At 47.1% G+C, this 24,540-nt stretch overlaps 1 pseudogene; it reads left to right on the top strand.

The window, feature by feature from the left end:
• Positions 1-1,496: 1,496 nt before the first annotated feature.
• Positions 1,497-22,956, top strand: LOC149337539 (uncharacterized; annotated as a pseudogene).
• The last annotated feature ends 1,584 nt before the right edge of the window (positions 22,957-24,540 follow it).

Here is a 24,540-nt window from a genome sequence, read left to right as displayed (position 1 = left end):
GTCGTCGCAGTGCTGTAATTAGTGACCAAATGCAGAAAACACTTTTTTTCTAGCGGCTGGTATATAGCCGTTACCTCTTTGAGTAAGAATGCATCGCAACTCTGAATGGTTAGCTTTTTTATAGAGGAAGATTATCCGTCCCTAATAGAAAGCAAACATAATACTTACTCTACAAGAACAAAGATATGCAGAAAAACTAATGTGAGGGGAACGAAACCCATTTGCTTCCGAATGTACATTCAGAACCTTAACAACTGAGCAAGAACAAATCCTGAGAGCAGCCTAGGAGCGACATTTACACAGCTCTAAATTATCAAATTGTAGGCGCATGTTAGCGTGGCGACCTTTAACTCAGCTTTAAATTGAGCAACGGACAGCTTTGACTGATCACGAGGAATTAAATCCTCCCATCAAAACGACGCTGCAATAAGCGGTGGCTTGAGGAAACGGATTAAATTAATTTTCATTTGATCTGCAGCAGCGCCTTCTAGAAACCCGTAATTGGGAGCGTAGCCATTTTATTCTGAACGTGGCTTTTTGCGAGAAAACGCAACGAGACTTGATAATAACATCAAAAGTTGTATGGTAGAGAGAGGGTGTGGTAGATGGTCCTTGGCGATCACAAAATGAACAAGGGAGGGGAAAACCTCAGGTTGCTTGAGCCAACGTTTCGACAAGGGGACTTGTCTTCGTCTGGGCAAAGCGTTCATCATTGGCAGGGATTAAATAGGGCGTTCGCTCCGAGGAGGAAGGCCCCGGGGGTGGGGAAGGAAAGTGGTGTGAGAGGGGATGCGTGTCAGGAAGGGGAGGGAGGTGAATCATGATTCGTTAGGCTGCAATAGTGGAAAAACTTGTATTCGGGGGGTGTGTAATGAACAAGGGCTTTGAAGAGGCTGCGACGGGGAGAGAGGCGCTGTAGGACCTGAAAAACTCAGATAAGAGGATTAGTCAGCGTGGTACAGGGAAATGAGAAGAAGGCAAACAACATAGGCTGGCACTGGAAGGAGGGGCATTTCCAAGGAAGGGGGGGGGGGACATTTCCTAGGAAGGACAAGGCAGAGGGGGGGGGGGGAATGGCTCGAGTTCAGAGAAAGCCAAAAGGTGGGGCGGAGGGGGTAACAGGAATATCATGGTTTCCGAGAACTGATAGTAGGGGATTAGGAGAGAGAAAAAAAAGAAGGAAAAAAAAGTGTGAAAAAAGAAAAAAAGAGGGTGAACAAAGGGAGAGGGTGAGAAGGCCGGAAATGGGGTGGAAGATATTGTTACGGTGCATAGTTGCTGGTCGAAGACGACGTTGTTTTGGGACGTTCGGCAGTGGACGACGACGAGGACGTGGCAGTTTGTGCTGGAGCGATTTAGCTCGGTGTGGTTTCTGACTGTGGCCTGTCCCGTCTGCCGCTGGGCTAACCCCCCGTAATATTTGGTGGAGGTGCTGGGAATCACACCGGGACCCTGCCCTCGACCTCCGCAGCGGTCGTCAGCTTCGAGCCATCATTATGCCGTCCAACCCACCTCCGTCCGCAGCATCACCACCAGCGCCGACCGTTGTCGTGGCGCAGCCTCGCGACCCGGGCACCTTTTGTGGCACCGATGACGTCGATGTCGAGGATTGGCTCGCCATGTATGAGCGAGTCAGCAAGCACAACCGCTGGGACGCGACGCTCATGCTTGCTAACGTTATTTTCTACCTGGCGGACACGGCGCGCGTCTGGTTTGAGACGCATGAGGAAGACCTCACCTCTTGGGACAACTGCAAAGAAAAGCTCAGAGACTTATTTGGCAAACCAATTGGACGCAAGCTGGGTGCTAAAAAAGACCTTGCTTCTCGAGCACAGTCGTCTACGGAGTCATACCTCTCATACATCCAGGACGTCCTCGCTCAGTGCCGAAAAGTAGACAGCGCCATAGCAGAGACCGACAAGGTGGGCCACATCCTGAAGGGGATTGCTGATGATGCATTCAACCTTCTTCTTTGTAAAGATTGTGCAACGGTTGACTCCGTCCTCCAGGTATGCCGGCAATTCGAGCAGGCAAAACATCGCCGTATTGCTTCTCGTTTTGATCGCCTTCCGAACACCGCGGCGACATCCTCCTGCGAAGACCTCCCAACACTGCGACAACCATGCCATCCTGCCAATTTAACTAGAATCGTCCGCAGAGAACTGGAAGCTATGACTCCCGTCACCTTCGCCCCTCAACCGGCCGACTCTACGATTGCGCTGATCCAGGCCGTCGTTCGCCAGGAGTTTGCGAACGTGGGCCTCAATTCTGGCCTGCCGTCTGCGTCGCCCTGTTTGCCAAACACCGCTCCACTGGTTGCTGCTGCTTCACCGACTCCGACCGTACTACCACGTTACCGCTACCGGAATCCTGCGGATTGCCGCACCCCGGACGACCGCCCAATCTGCTTCACCTGTTCGCGTGTCGGCCACATTTCGCGTCACTGCCGCAGCCGTTGGTTTTCACCACCTCACCTTCGTTCCACTTACGATCGTCGTGCAGACTACGGACCTAGTTCCAATTATGATCGCCGTGCCGGCTTCGAACCACGCCAGACGTCTTCCCGTGCTGAGTCTCCGCACGCTTTCGACACTTCGACCGCGCGAAGGTCCAGCCGCTCGCCTTCCCCTCAGATCCGCCGCTCCCGTTTTCCGCAATTTCGACGCCCGTCCACTCCACCCTTACCTGGCTCTCACTCGGAAAACTAACCAATGCAGCTCCCGGAGGTGATGCTGCATTGATGACCCGGCCCGAAAATCCTCTCCGGACCCTCGCTCCTCGCCGCAACCTTCTCGATATCTGCGTGGACTGTGCACCAGTTACCGCTCTTATTGACACTGGCGCCCAAAGTTCTGTCCTTAGCTCCTCGTTTCGCCGTCGTCTGAAGAAGGTTGTGACACCTGCCGTTTCCTCAGCCGTTCGCGTCGCCGACGGAAGTGCTGCTGCCGTTGTTGGACTGTGCACTGCGCGTGTTTCCATTGCTGGTCGTACAACCCCTGTCGCGTTCACTGTCCTCGACTATTGCCCCCACGATGTGATCCTCGGCATCGACTTTTTAACGACGGACGCGGCTCTAATTGATTGCGCCACTGGCCTTCTTCGTTTGGACTTGCCACTACCCCCCGGCTCCTCCACTAAATGTAACGTGGCGGCCAGCAGAAGAATGAGGCGTGGTGAACGATGGCTATGAGATGATTTTAATGGCCGCTGGCCTAGCGCGGGCGTCCGTCCCGCGCCACTGCCAGCTTCATCTTCGTCACACTACCCGGGGCCTCCGAGCGATCGTCCCGATCGGTGACGAAATACGGCGAAATGGCGATGGTCTTGAGTGAAGGATCAAACAATATGTAGAAGATGGTGCAGTGCTGGCCGCCACGATGAGAAAGATGAGAGAATGAGTCCCGGTCCACGAAGCATCCGTGCCGTAGGGTGCCAGGAGCTGACGGCCGAGGTCTCTGGACGCACCGAACGGCGGAGGCAGGGGGGCGGTGTCTTCACGTTTGGTTCTTGAATCAGTGGGGTCTTGGGTCGGTGGGGTCTTGGGTCGGTGGGGTCTTGGGTCGGTGGGGTCTTGGGTCCGTCGGGTCTTGGGTCGTTGTGTCGTGTGGTCCGGGCGGGGGACGGGCCTGGGGTGAGCGGCGAGGTCGGTTCAGGTCGGGCTGGCGGGGGCACGGCCGTGCGGCGCTGACCAGGTACTCACGGCCGACGTCCACGGCAGGCCTAGGACGCCGAAGCTCCGTGACCAGGCTGGCGATGAAGGGATCCCCGCACCTCCACCAAATGTAACGCGGCGGCCAGCCGAAGAATGAGGCGTGGTGAACGATGGCTATGAGATGATTTAATCGCCGCTGGCCTAGCGCGGGCGCTCCGTCCCGCGCCACTGCCAGCTTCGTCTTCGTCACAATATGATGTGAGAAGAGTGCAAAGAGCGATAATATACTTATGCGAGGTTCTAGGAAATGGTCTGACCGCGTGCAAGACATTTGTTAATTTAAAATTATGCTAACCCTGGAATGTACCTGAGGGATTCCAGGTTTCCTCTGGACATGTTAATCCCTGTTGGTTGCAGTGTTTTAAATTTGTGGATTAGGAATGCTTCTCTGTATTTTCTGTCCCTAGTCAATTTGAAGCCTGACTGAAGAATGAACAATTTGAGTTCGTCGAATTTGTGATGGCGTTGATTAAAATGGGTCGACACTGCCTTCTGTTCATTCCGTGTTGTGTCAGCCCGGTGCCCGTTTAATCTGGCACTCATTGTTTGCCCGGTTTCTCCGATATATTGTTTATGGCAGAAGGAGCACTGGAGCATGTAGATAATATTGGACGATGTGCACTCAAAACTGGTCTTAATATCGAAACTGAAATCGCTTGCCGTACTTTTAACAGTAGTGTCCCTTTGTAAATGTTTGCATGTCTTGCATCTAGGTCGACAGCATGAAGTTACTGTCGGTGGTGGTTTCTTACCGAGCCTAGCATGCACCAGGATGTCCTTCAGGTTTGTGTTGCGTCTGTATGTTACCCTTGGTGCGTCGGGAAATATTTTCTTGAGACGGTCGTTACCAGTTAAAATGGGGTGCTATTTCCGCAGGATATTGTTTATGTTTGGAAGCGCGTTTGAGTATTTCGTTATAAGTGCAGGAGGTCGTTGACAGTTAGCTTTTGTTCGTTTTATAAGAAATACATCTCGTTTCAAAGTGGTTGCTCGTTGGAACGCATTATTAAGGGTTGTCTGTGGATGGTATCTGATGATTAGTGTGTTTTTTAGCGAGTGGAGGTATTTCAGGTAGTCGTCGTCGTCGCTACGTATTCTTCTTAGTCTCGTTAGTTGTAGCAATTCATACAGCAATTCATACAGGAGTCTGGCATCACCACCTAGTGTGCACAGTTAAAGAAGAGGCCAGCAGAGATCGTCGTAACGCTAAAATAAATAACTTTAGAATGACAATAAACTAGGACAGTGCCGTCTCAGCAGGTGGATTGTACGGCATGGCGGACAGCATGTCCGTTATAGTTTGTAGTTAAAATACTATTTGTTAACTATTAATAACTAACTTTGGAAGTTTTCTTCTCAGGGCACATTATTATATTGCGCAATGCAGGCCTTCAGGATCACAGGCGAACCTAGTTTATTGGTTTCAATTTCTATATTGGTACTGTTGCCCGAGGTGCGGAATATGAATTTATGCGCTCAAGATGAGCCGATACCTGAAGGGACGCGTGACTTGCGCTGGAACTAGTATTTGACCACTTTAACCCGGGATTTTCTCGCCCCCGAAAAAAGCACGGCCATATTCTAAATCATGAGACACGCACCTTGTCCGTGGCGACCCGCGTTCCGCGCTCCTGACTAGACCACGTGACACGACGTATTGGGAACCTGCAGTGAGCAGGCGGCGCGACAGAAGCTCGGCGCTCATTGCCACCAACACCGGTGCCGGGTAACATCCAGGCGACCAACTTGGCCGGGTTGCTTTTTTATCGGCCGGTAGGCAATATCGTCTCTTTCGGTTTTAAGGCCATCGAAGGCTTTTTCGACTGCTTTCGGCCGCCAAGTTTGCTCTACGGACATCGGATGTTTAAAAACGACCTTGTATAACGCGTGCAAAAAGTTGACGGCAAAGACCTATCGGAAAAACGCCTATTGTAATTAAATAAATACGCGTGCGACGTTGAACATTCTGTTAGTAAACAAATTATTTTATTTTAAGCTTGCTCATGTGAAGTCTTTATGGCCGTCGACTCAGTCGATCGATCCTTGAGCATTTCATGTCAGGAATTTTGCCAATGAGCACCAGGTTGAAACCATATTATTTTCCTGTTGTTACTCATTTTGCAGTGCGAAACGAAATCTTATGATTTCACCTTGTAATTTCACATTATGCATTGAATGCAGGTGGGGAACGATGTACACGGAACTCTGTGAGAGTTTCTGCAACTCCTGGCGCCCGCGGTACCACCCCCTTGAGGCATCGGCCGCCACTAGCTGCCGGCAGAAAGAAAATGTTCCGTTTCGACATCCCCTCGTCATCTGTCTCGGCTACCAACCCCATATCAAGTGCCTCTGCCTCAGCAGCCAGCTATAAAACGACGGAGAACACAGCCCTTGCTTTCATTTTGCCAGCGGTGGGCAGCGAATTCTACACGGCTCGCAGTATCTGTGCTTTATGCAGGTCAAAATTACTTTTACTGTATTATTCGTAACCAGTTTTACACGCATTACTGCTGAGCGCTGCAGGAGTTGCTGCTTGTGGTGCGCTCTCGAATTGAGGGTTTCATGCGTATTTTGCGCAGAAGAAACTGTTTCTGATGCGTACTTTCCTATGGTTACCCGACGGCAGTTAGTAGCGACGTGAAACACATTAAAAATTTCTTCAGGATTTTAGACGCAAAACAGAGCCTGACCTCGGAAACTTCAATGAAAGTGTGAAGCGCTGCATTTGCGCTTGTAATGGCGTCGACGAAACCACAGCGAAATAGAAGACCTTGGAGAAAAAGTTCGAAACCTGCCCAGACAAAATGAAGGATTACCAGCTGAGAACAGCGGTCCGTATGTGATTCTTGATGAACTGACAAAGCTGAATGAAAAAAATTGGAAAGGGTACACAAGTTCCGCCGTAAGGGAATGGCCCGATAGCGTAGTTAGGCTTCTTATTCTGAGCTTTCTGACACCTTTTAACTCATTTTTCATTTTTTGCAATTGCTTAAATTATTTAATTGATTAATTACACAACGCAAATTTTTTAAATTAGTATCATCAAGCATTAGCTTTTCATTCTGAGCATTTTCACACCTTTTAACCCTTTCTTTAAATTTTTTATTTATCGAATTTATTTATTTATTTATTTATTTGCAGATACCTTACAGGCCTCCAGGGAGGCATTGTGTAAGGGGGGAGCAATAAATATGTACAACAGTAGCTAGAAAAACCATAAATGCGTAGAAACAAACACTGTTACGTCTAATAGCTGATTACATATTATCACGACTGTACAAAATACATGCAGAAAAACATTGGATCAAAAAAAAAATTAGAATGTAATGAAGACATAATAGTAACGGGAAAAACAGAACTTGAGCAAATATACAGGAAGGCAAATGGGCTGATAAACAGGGTGTGACAAAAAAAAGGCATGACTCGGAATTAATTGATTAATTGCAACAATTTCAATGATTTCAATAACTTGTCAACGCCTATCGTACAGCAATCAATCATCAATCATTAGAACCACAAATTACCGCAATAAATTTTTTTAAGCAGCCTTCGATTATAGGTCACCGGAGTGAATCCCTGCCGCGAGCTGGGCTGTAACTAAGCTAGTAAGTTCATGCTTCACGAAACGCTGACTCGTATGACACCATCCGGAACATTATGCGGCAATTGGTTGGCATAATAAGATGGCATAATAAGTTGGCATAATAAGTAATAAGTAATAAGTTGGCATAATAAGCTGTGCCGACTACGCCGACGGCTTTTCGCCCGAGCAAGCTGTATACACTACAGCGTAATAGCGTAAGTGTATTGCTTAAAATATTGAATGTGATGACAGGAACCTTGTACAGGCCGACATACGGCATTGTAACTGAACTCATGACATTTCTGAAAACACCTTGAGAACGCTAAGCCCAGAAGAAAACAGGTCCTTTTATTGAAACGTAGGCAAGATCCCTGCGGCTTCCTCCTTCTTTGTTCGCTTTGCGTTTCTGGAGTGTCTTGGGCATTTAATGGTCTCCATTATTTTTCTGATTGAGGTGAATAATGATTCCATATCTGATTGCCCGTATGCGAAGTATTTTACAAATATTATTGACGATCATGCTTGCAAAAATTTTATAATGCAACCAACCAATGTAGCAGCTGCTGCGGTGACGTGCGTCACTACCATTAAAATCAGTCAGGTTGCAACACGTTTCACCGGTTGGCATACTGCCCTGAGTCTAAAAATCCCCTATCTTTCTTTGCCAGCGACAATGACGGACTGCTGACGCAGCTTACAGCTCTTTCGAGTTCTTTCTGCGCAATGGAACATAACGCATACCCACAAGCCGGAACCATCACCTTGGTTCCTTCTTAGACATTCTGTGAAAGAAAAATGAAGGAAAACAAAGAATAACATTGCGTAAGTCACACTCGCGACAATGCCCAGAAAGTTCGATATAGGTGAGCGCAGCTGTCCGCACGACTGCTTTGGCGATTGTAATGGCTGCTTGGCAGTAGCACTACTTAACTAATGAGCCCGAAAGAACAAATTACACAAGCTCTACGCAAGCGTAGGGGAAGCCGGCGATTAAGTAAGCATTCAACGATAAAGTGTTAATGAGAGAGTTGTATGGAAATTTTATGCACTTGCTTCAAACACTCAACAAGCTACCGCCGACCGCGAACGCGTCAATCTTGAATCTGCCCGGCTGCGGCACTAGTATGCGACGCATCGTTCTGTTGAATTTTCTTTTTGCGTCACATCTCCTGTGTGTGTCATTTTAGTGTTCGCCATGTCGGCAGTTTTTTTTTTATCTGGTTCTTGGCCATTAACAACACATCTCACGTCCGCCCTAACTGTGCTTCGGAAAATATGACACATAATCAAAAAATGCCTACAAAAAATATGATGCACGCTGTAAAGTGCTGTCGCTGAAAAAATTCACCTCCTACCATATGGTCTCAACAGAGCATAACAACTTATATATTATTGGTTTATGCCCAGTCATTATCATCTCGCTCTAATTCCTACCTTAAAGAATATCTAGTTTTTCGACACAAGAAAACCAGAGGAATTATCACCGCGTCACGTGCCTCCCGTTTTAAAGTCCAACGTTTATTACATCATATTGTCACGGCTTGACGTACAGGCCGGCGGCGAGAACGGGTGAAGACAGAGAGCACAGAACAAAACAGGTAGGTCCACCAGCAGCAACGTCGTCGTCGGCGCGCCGCAATCGCTACTCGTCTTTTTCTTCCACTCGCGACACTACCTCCCCCTATAAAGAAGCATCGTCCCGATGCTAGCACGGAAGCAAGAGCACAGGAAGGGAAACCACACACGCGCCCAGCAACTCCTGCTGGCCAGTGTAAAAGGGAGTGGTAAAATCAGTTCGGGTCCAGGCGATCATCGCGCGTAATACGGTTTAAGCCGCACTACGTGCACTATTTCAGGGCGGGGTGAACGACGTGATGACGGTCGGGTTCCTTCGGGCAGCACCTCGTAATTAAGTTCACCGAGGCGGCGAACAACTGTATACGGGCCGAAGTAGCGCTTCATGAGTTTTTCGGAGAGACCTCGACGGCGCACCGGTGTCCACACCCAGACCTTGTCTCCAGGGTAAAAATGGACGTCGCGTCGACGGAGATTGTACCGACGAGCGTCGGCATGTTGTTGATGTTGGGTACGGAGTCTGGCGAGTTGCCGAGCTTCTTCTGCGCGCTCGCAGACTAGTCGGGCATCATCGGCGACGTCGACAGGTGGCTCGTGCGGCAGCATAGCGTCAAGCATCGTGGTGACCTGTCTTCCATGTACCAGCTGGAAAGGGGACATACCTGTCGTCTCCTGGACAGCGGTATTATAAGCGAATGTAACGTAGGGCAGTACCGCGTCCCAACTGCGGTGGGCGACATCCACGTACATGGCGATCATGTCGGCCATGGTCTTGTTCAGCCGCTCCGTCAGCCCATTCGTTTGCGGATGGTACGCAGTAGTTCGGCGGTGGCTGGTGCAGCTGAGACGGAGGATCTCCTGTGTGAGCTTGGCCAGAAACGCGGCACCCCGGTCAGTGATCAAAACGGCAGGGGCACCGTGACGGAGCACAATGCACTCAATAAAAAATTGGGCTGCCTCAACAGCTGTCGCCGACGGAAGTGCTCGGGACTCCGCGTATCGTGTTAGGTAGTCCGTCGCTATGATAACGTACTTGTTGCCCGACCGCGACGTTGGAAATGGACCAAGAAAATCCATTCCGACAGTGTGGAACGGAACAGGTGGTGGTTCGAGTGGTTGGAGAAGGCCAGCTGGTCGTATGGGCGGTGTTTTGCGCCTTTGACACTCTCGACAAGTTCTTATGTAGTGACGGACGTACTTAGGAAGTGTCGGCCGGTAGTACCGTTCTCGAATACGTGAAAGTGTTCGGCTGTAGCCAAGGTGACCAGCTGTAGGATCGTCATGGCAAGCTTGGGCGACCTCGGCGCGCAGGTCTTCCGGCACAACAAGGAGCCACGACCTCGGGCTGCTGTCGAAGTTCTGCTTGTACAATACACCATGCATTATCTTGAATGTCGGCAGTATGCGCTGGAAAATGCGAGGCACCGCAGCTTCGTGGCCTTCCAAGTGCGCCATCAGCTGATCAAGCTGAGGATCACTGCGTTGCCGAGCAGCCATATCTGCCATGTCCAATGCCCCAAGGAAGCCGTCCTCTTCGTCATTTTCGCCTCCCGGTGCCGGCTCCACGGGGGCTCGAGACAAGCAGTCAGCATCATGGTGTTTGCGGCCGGACTTGTAGGTGATGGTGACGTCGTACTCCTGTAGCCGAAGGCTCCACCGAGCAAGGCGGCCTGCTGGATCCTTAATATTGGCGAGCCAGCACAGCGAATGGTGATCGGTGACGACACGAAAAGGGCGACCGTACAGATAGGGCCGGAATTTGGTGATGGCCCAGATGACAGCGAGGCACTCTCTCAGTTGTCGAGTAATTGCCCTCCGCCTGCGAAAGAGCTCGGCTGGCATACGCAATAACCCTCTCAGCGCCGTCCTGGAATTGCACCAGCACTGCTCCTAGTCCTTTGTTGCTGGCGTCCGTGTGGAGTTCAGTGTCGGCGTCTTGATCAAAATGGCCTAGTATGGGGGATGTTGCAAGGGCGTGTTTTAATTGGCGGAATGCTGATTGTTGCTCCTCGGTCCACTCAAAGACAACGTTATCCTTCGTCAGGCGGTAAAGTGGCGCCGCGATCTGGGCAAAGTTCCGTACGAAACGTCGGAAGTATGCGCAGAGACCAAGAAAGCTTCTGACGGTCTTCTTGTCCGACGGTGGAGGGAAGGAGGCGACGGCGGCCGTTTTCTCGGGGTCTGGCTTCACACCCACTTGGCTGACGATGTGACCAAGGAACTTTAGTTCACTGTATGCGAACCGGCACTTCGAAGGCTTGAGCGTGAGTCCGGCGTTCAGAAGAGCTTGAAGAACCGCTTCAAGACGCACCAGATGGTCTGCGAAAGTGCTTGAGAAGATGACAACGTCATCCAGATACACGAGACATGTCTGCCACTTTAGACCGGCGAGCACAGTATCCATGACTCGTTGAAATGTCGCGGGCGCTGTACACAGGCCAAACGGCATCACCTTAAACTCGTAGAGGACATCCGGGGTTATAAATGCAGTCTTTTCGCGGTCGCGCTCATCCACTTCAATTTGCCAGTATCCACTCTTCAATTCGATGGACGAAAAATAGCGGGCATGAAGAAGACGGTCTAGGGTGTCGTCGATGCGTGGTAGTGGATACACGTCCTTCTTGGTCACCTTGTTGAGTCGCTGGTAGTCGACGCAAAATCGTAGGGTCCCGTCTTTTTTCTTCACTAGTACTACAGGTGCGGACCACGGACTGTTGGATGGTTGGATGACGTCGTCCTTTATCATTTCGCGCACTTGCTCCTGTATGGTTTCCCTTTCCTTCAAGGAAACGCGGTACGGCGGCTGACGAATCGGGTGCGTTGCGGTGTCGACAATAATTCGATGCTTGGCGACGGGTGTCTGGCGAACTCGGGATGTCGTCGCGAAACAGTTATTGTACCGATGCAAAAGAGAGAGCAGTTCACGTGTTTGGGAAGGCTCAAGTTTGGGGTCGATATCTAGGGGCAACGTTGCAGGGTCTCGAGACTCGGGCGGGGCCGCCTCTGTAGGCAGCGCAACAGCTTCACGAACGCCGCTAAGTTCTTCCATTTGGGCTATAACTGACCCTTTTGTCAGGTGCTGCGGCTCGTTCCTGAAGTTGGTCACGAAGATGTTGGCATACCCTCGTCGAACATTTGCGACCCCTCGCGCAACACCAATGCCACGCGTAAGTAACAGCTGGACACTGCCTTCCAGAACGCCTTCTCCACATGCTGTTGTATCGGCTCGGACCGGCAGGAAAACTGTCGACAACGGCGGCAAGTGGACATGGTCGGCATCAACTTTCATCGCAAAGCCTGTGGCCCGAGGCGGTACTGGCGATGAAGAACGTGCGCGGAGGGTCAACCTGTTCTGCCCTATGTCGATTACGGCGCCATATTCACGGAGAAAATTCATGCCCAGAATAACATCTTTAGAGCAATTCTCCAATATCACGAATGTGGCGGGGCACGTCTCACCGTGGATCTCGACGCGGGCAGTGCACTTGCCAACAGGGTTTACGATGTGGCCTCCCGCGGTACGTATGGGCGGTCCGTCCCACTGGGTGGTAACCTTGCGAAGACGCCGAGAGAAACTTCCGCTGAAGACCGAGTAATCGGCGCCGGTGTCCACAAGCGCCGTTACGTCGCGTCCGTCGATCAGAATGTGCACATTGCTAGAGGTTACAAAACGATTCGCGCTTCCAAGGATGCCATCGGTCGAGCTGGGACATTCCAACGTAGGCGGAGGTTCTTTACTTCGTGCGACTCCGGCAACGCCACCTCCAGGCGTCGCCGTACTCAGTTTTCCCGAAGTGGCGAAAGGCTCTCACGGCGAGACCCGCGAGAAGGGGATGGTGGGCGGCGAGGTGGCGGCGACCGGGAGGTGCGAGGAGAAGCTATAACCGGTGATGGAGAACGTCGAAGGTAGTCTTGTATGTCGCGGGGCTGTTCACCGTAGCGGGGGCACGGATCAGCCCGGTTAAAACCCCTTAGGCCAAGCTCGCGGTATGGACAGGAGCGATACATGTGGTCAGGCTCACCGCAGTGAAAACACAATGGTCGCCGGTCCGCAGTCCTCCAGATGTCGGTCTTCCTGCGTCTCGGCGGTCCCAGGCGGGCATCAGACGGGTGCAGGAACTCGCGGCGTTGAAGGCCAGAATCGGGAGCGCTCTGGACTTGGCGATGGGCGGGAGGCGGACGACGAACTGCGGCGGCGTAGCTCAGAGTTGGTGGGTCGGCTGCAGCTACAATTGGGACGTCTTCTGGCGCCAGCGTGTGTCGCAGTTCCTCGCGAACGGCCGACGCGATGGAGACAGAGGCGGGCTGCTCAGGAGAAGGGAAGAGCTTTTTCAGCTCCTCGCGGATGACGTCGCGAATTATTTCTCGAACATCGGCTAGACCAACTCCGCCCAGGCCAGACGAGGCAAGACTTGAGACGGCAGGAAGGGCGCTCAGTCTCTGAAGGTGACTGGTTCTTGTCGCCAATGCGTGCTCGATATTTGTAGCTTCGGCGACAAATCCGGCTACTGTGGTCGGAGGATTGCGTATGAGGCCTCCAAAGATGTCATTCCGGACACCCCTCATCAACGCCCGTACCTTTTTCTCCTCAGTAGCCCGCGGGTCGGCGCGGGCACTCAGACGCAGCACGTCTTCGACGAAGCTCCTGACGCTTTCGGTGGGTCCCTGGATGCGAGCGTGGAGCAGATCTTCTGCTTGCTGTCGCCGGTGTTGGTTCGCGAACGTGCGCACCAGTTCGCTCTTGCATGTCTCCCATGATGTTAAAGAAGCCTCATGGTTCTCAAACCAATACTTTGCTGTGGCTTCCAGGGAGAAGTACAGATTCTGCAGGCATTGGTCGGGAGTCCACCCGTTATGTCGAGCTACTCTTTCATAGTGCTGGACCCAGTCTTCAACATCGTCGAGGCCATCGCCACGGAACGGGACGACAGATCTTGGAGTGACAGGCACGTAGACGATCCTCGACGCAATCGCGGGGTCGGTTTGTTGTGACTGGGACGCCATGGTGACGTTGGCTGTCCTAGGTGTCCGCGATCCCTCGGGCAAGAGTCCGAATTCCGGCGCTTGGCCTTGCTGACGTCGGCTAGCGCGAGTCTCAGTTTCTGCCGAGGGCTCCTCCAAGAAAACTCGACGGCCAGGACTTAGGACGGGGCTCGAACTACGAGGCGGGGTGCGCTGCATGAGATGCGGTACCCAGCACCTCCACCAAATGTCACGGCTTGACGTACAGGCCGGCGGCGAGAACGGGTGAAGACAGAGAGCACAGAACAAAACAGGCAGGTCCACCAGCAGCAACGTCGTCGTCGGCGCGCCGCAATCGCTACTCGTCTTTTTCTTCCACTCGCGACAATATAATAGTTTGCAGCATACTGTTAAGTGTTATAGAGCAATATATCCCAAAGGAGATACTGTAGTGAGACCTCAAATCATCAACGCGTAAGGAAAATAAATAAAAGCAATAGGACAACGAGAAGCTAAACAAGAAATGTTAAAGCAAATAAATTGCAAGCCGATATCTGACGCATACAAAATTGATTTTTACATTAACAAAGAGAGATAGCCTTTCTAATAAAAATAAAGCACTGGATAGAAGAAATTTCCAGGGCAAAAGAGAAAGCGGATGTGTGGAAAGGAAGGCAACTATCAGTGTTTTCCAGTGCTTCTATTTGCAATGTTTTTCTTCTGATTTCAAAGCTGTGGTACCTTATCAATGTTCTGTGTGCATTGCGGGAAGCCATTAAAAAATGCACCGTGTTCTTGCTGTTTTTTGTTTGCACATCTATAATATATGGAATTTCTGAGGATGAAAGTGAGGACAGCGACACACTGGAAAAAACAGTCAACGAGAAAATTGTTCAGAACATCTTAAGAATAGAGCCCGTTACCATTGAAAGAATTCATAGACTGGGCCGGCCTACGAATACGAAAAAGGCCAGACCTGTTATCCTTAAACTGCTTGACTCACGGGACAAATCTAAAATACTAAACAACTGTACAAAGCTGAAGGGATCGGAGTACTCAGTCAGTGAGGATTACTCGGCCCGTGTACGTAGCATACGAAAGAAGTTATGGGAGACTGCGAAGGAGCACAAAGACAACGGAGACAAAGTTGCTCTTGTCTTTGATAAGTTGCGTATTAACGGTGATTTTTTCTACTGGGATGATGAGCAGAACCGTGTAATGCCAATGGAAACCAAAGTCAGTCCTACTAGTCCCCAAAAAAACAGTCAAAGCGATGCAAAAACATTACGGCCACGCCGCCACCAGCAGAAACAGAAATAACTTTTGCTAACATAAATGCTCGCAGCATTCTAAAAAACTTGATTCTTTGGAAAGCTTACTTATGGGCATAAAACCCGACTTTATGGCCGTGACTGAAACGTGGCTCACGTCCGATATCATGGACACCGAGGTTACGCCCCCAAATTACGCGATAATTCGCAAGGATAGAAAAACTCGTGGTGGCGGCGTAGCCATTTTTGTGAACAAAAAAATACAAGTCACTGTACTTCCCGATATCGAAGGCGTAGAGGCAATCTTTTCCAAACTGACATTTGGTTCCTACTCGATAGTGGTGGGTTGCGTTTATCGCAGCCCATCAAGTGATCATGACTTCATGCTTGCATTACATCGCCATATGCAATGTCATCTTCTTGGTACCAGACTAATCTTGCTTGGCGACTTTAACCTCCCGGATATTGACTGACTCACAATGCAACATCATTCCGCTTCTTCAGACTATCTTTTAGATATTATGCTACAGTTTAATCTCATTCAGATTGTAAATGAACCAACACGTCTACAAGGTTCTTCGAGTAACACGCTTGATCTAGTATTTCTAAGTCACCACTTTCCACTCCATAAAACTAAAACTGAAATACTAGACGGAATCTCCGATCACAAACTAATCTTATGCAGTGTCCCTATCAGTAGCAAGCTTTCTTCGCCACGACCGCAAACTTTTGTTCATGATTTCACTAAAGCTGACGATAATAGTATTCTAGATCATCTTTTCTTCGAGTTCGACACATACAAAGAACTTGCAAGCGATGCTTCTTCTGACATTGAATCCTTATGGCACAGCTTTAAAACGACTGTCTCATATTGTATTCATAAGTTCGTCCCACGTAGAAGGAAGCAAATAAAAAGACGTAACCCCTGGATCACCCGCGAAGTCATACACGCTAAGCGCAAAGTTAATCGCCGTAAAAAAGCCCTCAAGGTGAACCCTTGCACGAAAACAAGGACCAGTCTTAACCTTGCAATACAAAGCATGAAACATCGAATAAAGGCTTCTAAATTACATTACTTTAATAACACCCTCAATAACTTTATAAGAACGTCCCCATCAAAATTTTGGAGCTACCTTAATCCTAAAAGACAACCTGAAAACCCACCCTCAAAAGAAGTAAGCCTTGAGATAGCCAACAAACTGAATGATTACTTCGCGTCAGTTTTTTCTACCGATAATGGTATAGTCCCTCATCAGACCTCACGAACAACGAAACACATTGAATCACTAACTGTAACTGAGACTGGGGTACTTAACCTGTTGTTAGATCTAGACACAAAAAAGGGACCAGGACCAGACAACATCCCAAATTCCTTTCTAAAAAGATACGCCGAATGGATGGCTAAGTATTTGTGCTTACTTTTCAATAAATCCTCGCAACATGTACCCTTCCAAAGGAATGGAAAATAGCCATAATTATTCCGATACACAAATCAGGAAACAGGACAGATGTTTCTAATTACAGACCCATCTCTATCACCTGTTCAGTGTCTAAAGTACTCGAACACATCATACTAAAACACATAACCGTCTTCCTTGAAAATGAAACCATACTCTCCCCATTTCAGCATGGCTTCCGCCAAGGCCTTTCGACAGTAACACAGTTATTAGAATTAGCCCATAACTTATCCCACAGCATAGACAGACAAAAGCAAACCGATCTAATACTACTAGATTTTTCAAAGCCATTTGATCGGGTTACACACATTAAACTAATTAATAAACTAGAATCAACTCTAGGTCATGGCTCTATAGTTAATTGGATTAGCAACTACTTATCAGGCAGAACACAATTTGTAGAAATTAATCATCAAGCCTCCCACGTAGTAAATGTTGTGTCTGGTGTACCTCAGGGTTGCGTCTTGGCACCTGTTCTTTTCTTGATTTTTATAAATGACCTGACGACTAATCTCAACGTTAATATACGACTGTTCGCCGATGACTGTGTAATTTACCGCTAAATTAATACAACAGAGGATCATGAAGCTCTTAACAGCGCATTACATTCTATAGCAAAATGGTGCACTGACTGGCAGATGACACTCAACGCTACTAAATCTGCTGTTATGACAGTTTCTAGAAAGAAACATAAATCCGACTTTCGGTATACTATAAATGGCACACCACTTACTGTAGTGACTAATCATAAGTATCTTGGCGTACTAATAACCCATGACCTCAGGGGGAACGCTCACATGGACAAAATCATCTCAACAGCTTTGAAACGACTCTTTTTTCTTAGACGACGCCTCACATTAGCCCCTTTTCAAACTAAGCTTTTAGCCTACAATGTTTTGGTTAGATCTGTTCTCAAATATGCTAACGTCGTTTGGTTTCCTTATACTAATCAAGATATAACCAAACTTGAAGCCGTTCAAAGAAAAGCAGTCAGATTTATATTTAACGAATACAAAACAACCGATTCGCCTACTGAATTAATGAAAACTGAAGGAATAAAATCATTGCAGACCCGTGCAAAAGTCGCACGACTAAATTTCATGTTTCAACTAATAAATCGACATCTAAAACTCGACACTACTAAATATATTTCCCTTTCCGAAGCAAGATCAACGCGTCATAAACATTCGCATACATTAAGTGAGTATCATTTCCATACTAACTGCTTTAAAAATTCCTTTTTTTCCACTAGCAATACGAGAATGGAACAGCCTTGATCCATCCATTACTAACTGTTCATCATTGACAAAATTTAATACTGCAGTTGAGAGTACGTCATGTTATTAGTTATTCATTCCTGGTTGCTTGCGTTCTGTTATTATTATACCCATGGTTATTTGTTTTTTTTTTATGTGTAAGCTTTTTTTTTGTCAAACTATGCAGCGTTACATAAACTAAACACCTATACCATTAATGTCTTTCCAGTGTACGCTTATAATATTTACTGTTTACTTATTGTCTGCGTATTATAACAACTAGCAATATTTCAACATTTTGTTATTCTTTGTATAATACTTATTGTATGTGTTATTTGATTGTTTTCGTCACAGATCGGTTGTATTTTCGTTTTACCGTTTGTTGTTTTTCTTAACATGCTGACCAGTTGAATGTTTCGATTATGCTTGACCGCGTTCTGTTAACCTTACTAAGCCTTCCTGCCACAATCCCAACTGGGATTAGCATTATTTGTAAATAAATAAATAATAAATAAATAAATATGGGAGAAAACCAGTCGAACAAATTTGTTTCTTTCTGTCAAAAGCGGAGGACTTGGGTTGGCGCACTTGTTTTTGCGTCAAGTTGTTTCGCGATCTATTTTCCTCCATGATCAAAGTGATGTCTTTCCAAGAACGGTTAAGCAAGTGCGCTTGCAGAAGCTGCTGCCTGGAAGAATAGTATCGTGCAAAAACAAGAATGGGGCTTTGCTTGTCTTCTTGCGCTAGGTTGTTCTGTAGTGCAAGATGCTGGAAGTACGTTTTTGTCCAGATTACCTGTGCAATGTCACGAAGAAAAAACTGTACAAAGATCTGGTTGACATGATGCTGCCGGTACCTTTGTACCGGTCACCTCACCGTGGATGCCCTGAGCAAGATGTTCTAAAGCGAGTTAAGATGATGCCCGCTAGGTCAGGAGTAACAACATTCCTTTTCAAAATCCATGCCAATATGTGCCCTGTTAAAGCACTGCTGAACGATAAATAATAATAATAATAATAATAATAATAATAATAATAATAATAATAATAATAATAATAATAATAAACACCTTTATTTTCAGAGAACAAAATACAATCTTTAAGACAAGTCTGCCCAAGCCATAAAGGCTTGTAGGGCAGTACTCGGCAGTCGATGAAAGAGATACATTAAACAATAGGCGTTACAAAGCAAGCAAACAATGATAAACCGCAATACCTAAGGCAAACAAGAACAAAGAAACAGTTTAGGTTACCGACATATGTGTTTTTAAGAAGTTCTTTAATTGAGACAACGAAGAAACTGAAAAGATTGATTCAGGCAGAGAATTAAACATTTTTGGTATGTAATAATTACGAGTGAAGTGGCCAGAGTGAGTGTAGCAGCGACGTACCGTAACACGGGGATGATGTCGAAAAGGACAAACAGGAATGAAAGGCACCAAAAATTTACTCTCCCAAAAGTGAGCACGAATGACTACATGATGGAAGAGGGCATCAAAAGAGGGCAGCTGTAAAAGCGAAAACAAATTGCAGTCAGGTGAAGCATTTATGTTGTATGCCACGTATCGAAGGATGTTCTTTAGTATCGCATTTAATTTCATTCGCCAAGTCCCTGAGCAATGATAATAAACAGTGACTCCATATCTGAGAATACCATAAATGAGAGCATGTGCAATAATCTTGCGAGTCTGAAAAGGTAATAAACAACAAACATTGTATAGTGCACATGATAAACCACGAAGCTTGTTGCATACTAGGGTAAGATGACTGTTCCAAGACATATCACTGTCAAAAAGTATGCCAAGGTACTTGACACTATTTGAAAAATTAATTGAAATGCAAGAACAATTAAGACAATGGGAAGAATGTAAAAACAATGGTTCAACAAAAGAAAGCTTTTTATGAGGATTACGAAAACAAATGAGTTTATTTTTCTGTTGATTAATTGCAATAGAATTATTTAAGAACCAGTTCATAACATGCACCACATCTGTTCTAAGAGAATCCATGGCCAGAGGCAACGAAATATTTCTTGACAACAATAACGTGTCATCGGCGTATTGAAAGATGCAACATTTTGCGACAGCATTCGATAAATCATTTCCAAATAAATTGAAAAGCAAAGACGATAAAACAGAGCCCTGTGGAACACCTGCCGACAAAAATGATTCAGAACTTCGATGCCCGCTTATTTCAACAACTTGAGCCCGATTAGAAAAATATTCTTTCAGCAAATCGTTAAAAGGACCCCTAAAGCCCATGACATCAAGTTTTTCTAGCAGTAGGTCATGCCGAACACAGTCAAAAGGATCTTCGTGCGATGGACCACAAATCATTTGTTATGTAAAAAACCTGAGATGACGGAGCATACTTTCTTAGAGTGCTGGGAATCAATGTCTCTTTTGGATGTCTTCCAAAGAACGATCAAGAAAAATCTTCCCTTACACCATTACGGAAGCCGATTCCTCCCAGTACAAAACGACGAGGTGCCCTGTGATTTGATTATGCTTCGCAGCCTCCACAGTCTGTGCAAAACAAGAACGTAGATGCGACATGCAGATTCCAACATTTGCTCAGCATGTGAAAATTTCATTGAGAGTGGAGTTTACACACGAAGTTTTCAAAGTGCAGCCTGACCCAGCAGAGTGGGTTTCTCTGCTTATTTATTTATTTATTTATTACAAATTCTTCAAGGCCCCTGGGGCCATTACAGACGGTAGTGGATTAAACAGAAGAAAATTAGTCATAACGCAGCAAAACAAAAACAAAATGCAATATAGAAAACAAAACAGTATAAGCTTTCACGAGAGAGAAGATCGGATTAGGTAACAAGGCACATTAGCCAAAAATCATGTTTTCAGTGGCTATTTCAAGAAAACGCGTGTCAGAAATAACGGGAACTAAGGTGGGCAGGTATTTCTAATCGCTGGCCGTTTTCGGTGTAAATGAATTAAAGTGCGCATTGTCCGGCAGTATGCAATGCGAACGTTGCGGCGATGGTCTGTGCGAGGTGATCTGAAAGACAGTGCAGACAGAACATCCCATTTTAACTGGTGTTTGGGGTAGTAAATTTTGTGAAAAGTTAGCATTCGCGAGTTTTCTACGAAGTTAAACACTTGAAAGGTTCAAAGTACTATTCATTGCAGTTAATCGAGCAGTGCGGGAAAAGTTAGACACTATAAACCGGGTGCTACGTTTCTGTACTGATTTAAATTGAATAGTAGGAAAGTTTCATGATATTATTCATTTGAAAAGTTTCCACTTCCTATGCAGTGGCTGAACTGCAGCTGAAAATATTTTATCATTTGTTATTTTGTGTTTTTCAAGACCACCAAAAATTCCTTAATATAGTAGCCTGTATCCCCGCCTGTCACGCGGGAGACCGGGGTTCGATTCCCCGACGTGGAGCTTCGTATTTTTTTTTCTCTTTGGCCTTCTGTGTCTTTAACTAAGCGACGGTGCGCCTGTGTTTCTGTCTCCTCGTTAGTATAGTGGCCAGTATCCCCCCCTGTCACGCGGGAGACCGGGGTTCGATTCCCCGACGGGGAGCTTAGTCTTCTTTTTTACTCCCTTTGGCCTTCTGTGTCTTTAACTAAGTGACGGTGCGCCTGTGTTTCTGTCTCATCGTCAGTATAGTTATGAAGAATGTTCAATGCAGATTATCATCAACAAGTGTCTTAGTTCAAAGGTGCTAGTCCGCTCCTCTGTGAGGCAAGGGTGTCCCTTGTCTCCTCTCCTTTTTGCCATATACCTCGAACCTTTCTGTAGGGCAGTCATCCTTGATGCAAACATACGTGGTTTTAGACTGCACGCCACTGAAGTTAAAATGCTGGCTTATGCACATGACGTTGCAGTCTTCTGCAAGGACAGAGAAAGCGTGCTAGAGGCTGTGCGCATTGCCAGAAATTTCTGTTGCTATACTGGTGCCCAGATTAACTTCGAAAAAGTGTGGGAATTTGGCATGGGAGCTGGAATACGACACCCGCCAATTTCGCGGGTATACAGTGGACTTCAGTGCCTGCACGGTATCTCAGGGTGCAACTCTAGCACTATAGGGACTCGACGCAGTTCTGGAGTGAACAGACAGAAGAGTTGAGGGAAAAAACAAAAGGATGGCAGGGTCGCGGATTATCGGTGTTCGCGCGTGCGGCAGCGTGCAATGTTTTTTGATTACCAAAGTGTGGTATATGATGCAAGTGTTGTTCATGCCTCGTATAAATGTGCAAAAGATGCACCGAGTGTTTGCCGTCTTTATCTGGAACTCCACTTGGGAGCGGACCAGCCGTACAAACCTTTTTCGCAAAGTTCGCGATGGTGGACTAGGGCTTTCACACTTGTTTATACGACAGATCGTATCGCGATTCTTCTTCCTGCGAGATGAAAGTAACGATTTTCTCCGTACAGTCATCCAGGCGATATTGGCAAAAACACTGCCTGAGTTTGTTGTTCCCACATCAAATGTTGCCAGTATAAGAGTGACCGGCTACTATCGAGAAGTAGTTGCTTCCTTTAGAATACTTTGTGCACGTTTTTCTTTGGAGCATTTGTCCTCAGTGACAAAGAAAGAACTGTACGCGGACTTAGTTGACAGCATGTTGCCCACCCCATTGTATATGACTGTGTACTCTGGAGGCTCAGGTTAAGATGTACTGAAGCGAGTCAGAAGGATGCCTTTAAGACCTGCGGCCAAAACATTTTTCTTCCAGTTGCACACAAACACACTCCCCGTTAAAGTATGGCTTGAACAGAAAGGTATATTCGTGCCTTGGACAACCGATTGCTTGCTGTGTAAAAAGCCGGAAACAATTGAACATGCCTTCATTGAATGCTGGGACGCAGTCTTCCACTGGGATATTTTGCAGCGCACTCTAAAAAAAGATCTCCCCATAACACCCTATGGAATACGATTTCTGCCAGTTGAAAGCGATCAAGGGATACCTTTTGATATGTTCATGGTCCTGGGCCTCCACAGCTTGTGGAGGACGAGAATGGCTTTTCGGCACGCAGATGCCAATGTGCGATCTACGCGCGATAACCTAATCGAAAGTGTTTCACATATTAGAGAAGTGTAACGTGCACAAAATGAACTCCCTGGGTAGTTTACCATCCTTGATGACTTAGTGTGTCTGAAGAAATTTTGAAATATCCGCATCACATGCTGACGTGCTGATTCAGTGTATATGTATGTATTCATTTGTGTGGCCTGTCACTGTATTAGCAGGCAATAAAGAAAAAAAAGTCTCCTCGTTAGTATAGTGGCCAGTATCCCCGCCTGTCACGCGGGAGACCGGGGTGCAATTCCTCGACGGGGAGCTTCGTCTTTTTTTTCTCCCTTTGGCCTTCTGTGTCTTTAACTAAGCGACGGTGCGCCTGTGTTTCTGTCTCCTTGTTAGAGCTTTAACAATTTGCGACAGAAAGATATAAGGGGGCCTTGATACGATCTCGGTCCCCAAGGTTTCTTGATGAGCAACCTTCTCGTCGGGCCCTGAGTGATGAAGGAGAGAATGCTCTTGCGAAGGAAATATTGGAAATTCAGTATGGTGATTGCACATACAGCGATGCGCATGGTATTCTTGCTGCTTTCTTCGACTATTATCGAAAGCTGTTTGGCAGTTGCGAAGATCCAAATCAGGGTTTCGATTACAGTTCCTTACTCGGAAACTTCCCTCGACTAGACGATGAGAAGTGTGCTATAGTGAAGGGACCTATCACTTTGGATGAAATTCAATCAGCCATTTCTGCCCTGCAGAGCCAGAAATCTCCTGGGCCAGATGGAATTACTAGCGAATTCTATAAAACTTTTTCGCCTTGTCTAGTGCCTGTTTTGATGGAAGTTTTCCAAGCATCTTATGATGTGGGTGTCCTGCCTCCCACTTTCTATTCTGGGCACACAATATTAATTCCCAAAAGCAAAGATACTAATCAGTTGAAAACTGTTGAGGGATATCGTCCAATTTCCCTCTGCAATGTTGATTACAAAATTTTTGCCAAGGTTCTTAGCAGTCGTCTGCAGCTCGTCATTATGGACTTGATAGGTTCGCATCAGGTCTGTGGTATTAGAGGCCGTTGTATTCAAACACATATCCATATTGCACGTTCAGTATTAGAGACAATATAAGATGAGACAGGCCAAGTTGCTCTGATTAAAATTGACTTGGCGAAGGCTTTTGATAAAGTTCGGCACGATTTCTTGTTCGCGGTCTTGGAGTATGCAAATATTGGTGACGTCTTGCTCAAAGGCATAAGGCTGTGCAATAAGAACTCCTATACAAGGGTTATTGTTAATCAGGAGCTAACGAAACCAATACCACTAGAAGCATCTGTTCGTCAAGGATGGCCACTGTCTCTATTGTTGTTTGCCCTATATCTGGAACCCCTCTGTCTCAGTATAATTAACAGCGCAGCTATCCGAGGTTTCTCTGTGGCTCAATATGAAGTTAAAGTTTTAGCCTATCCTGATGATGCCGCCCTCTTTTGTTCCGACAAAAAGAGTGTACTTGAGGCTCTAAACTTGACTAAACAGTTCTGTGATGTATCAGGCGCGGCTCTTAATATAGAGAAATCCAAAGCTTTTTGGTTGGGTTATTGGGGAACTAGGCCAAGCCAGTTCGGTGGCATATGCTGGGACAGTAGCCCTCTTGAGTACCTAGGCGTTCCGCTGCCCCAAGTTCGCAACAGTACAGCCTACTGGGATTCTCAAATTGTAACTCTACGGCGGCAAACAC

This window comes from Amblyomma mixtum, chromosome 7 (genome assembly GCF_055824585.1).
Source record: "Amblyomma mixtum isolate Tamu chromosome 7, ASM5582458v1, whole genome shotgun sequence".
Taxonomy (NCBI): domain Eukaryota; kingdom Metazoa; phylum Arthropoda; class Arachnida; order Ixodida; family Ixodidae; genus Amblyomma; species Amblyomma mixtum.
This window is presented reverse-complemented; position numbering and strand designations above follow the sequence as displayed.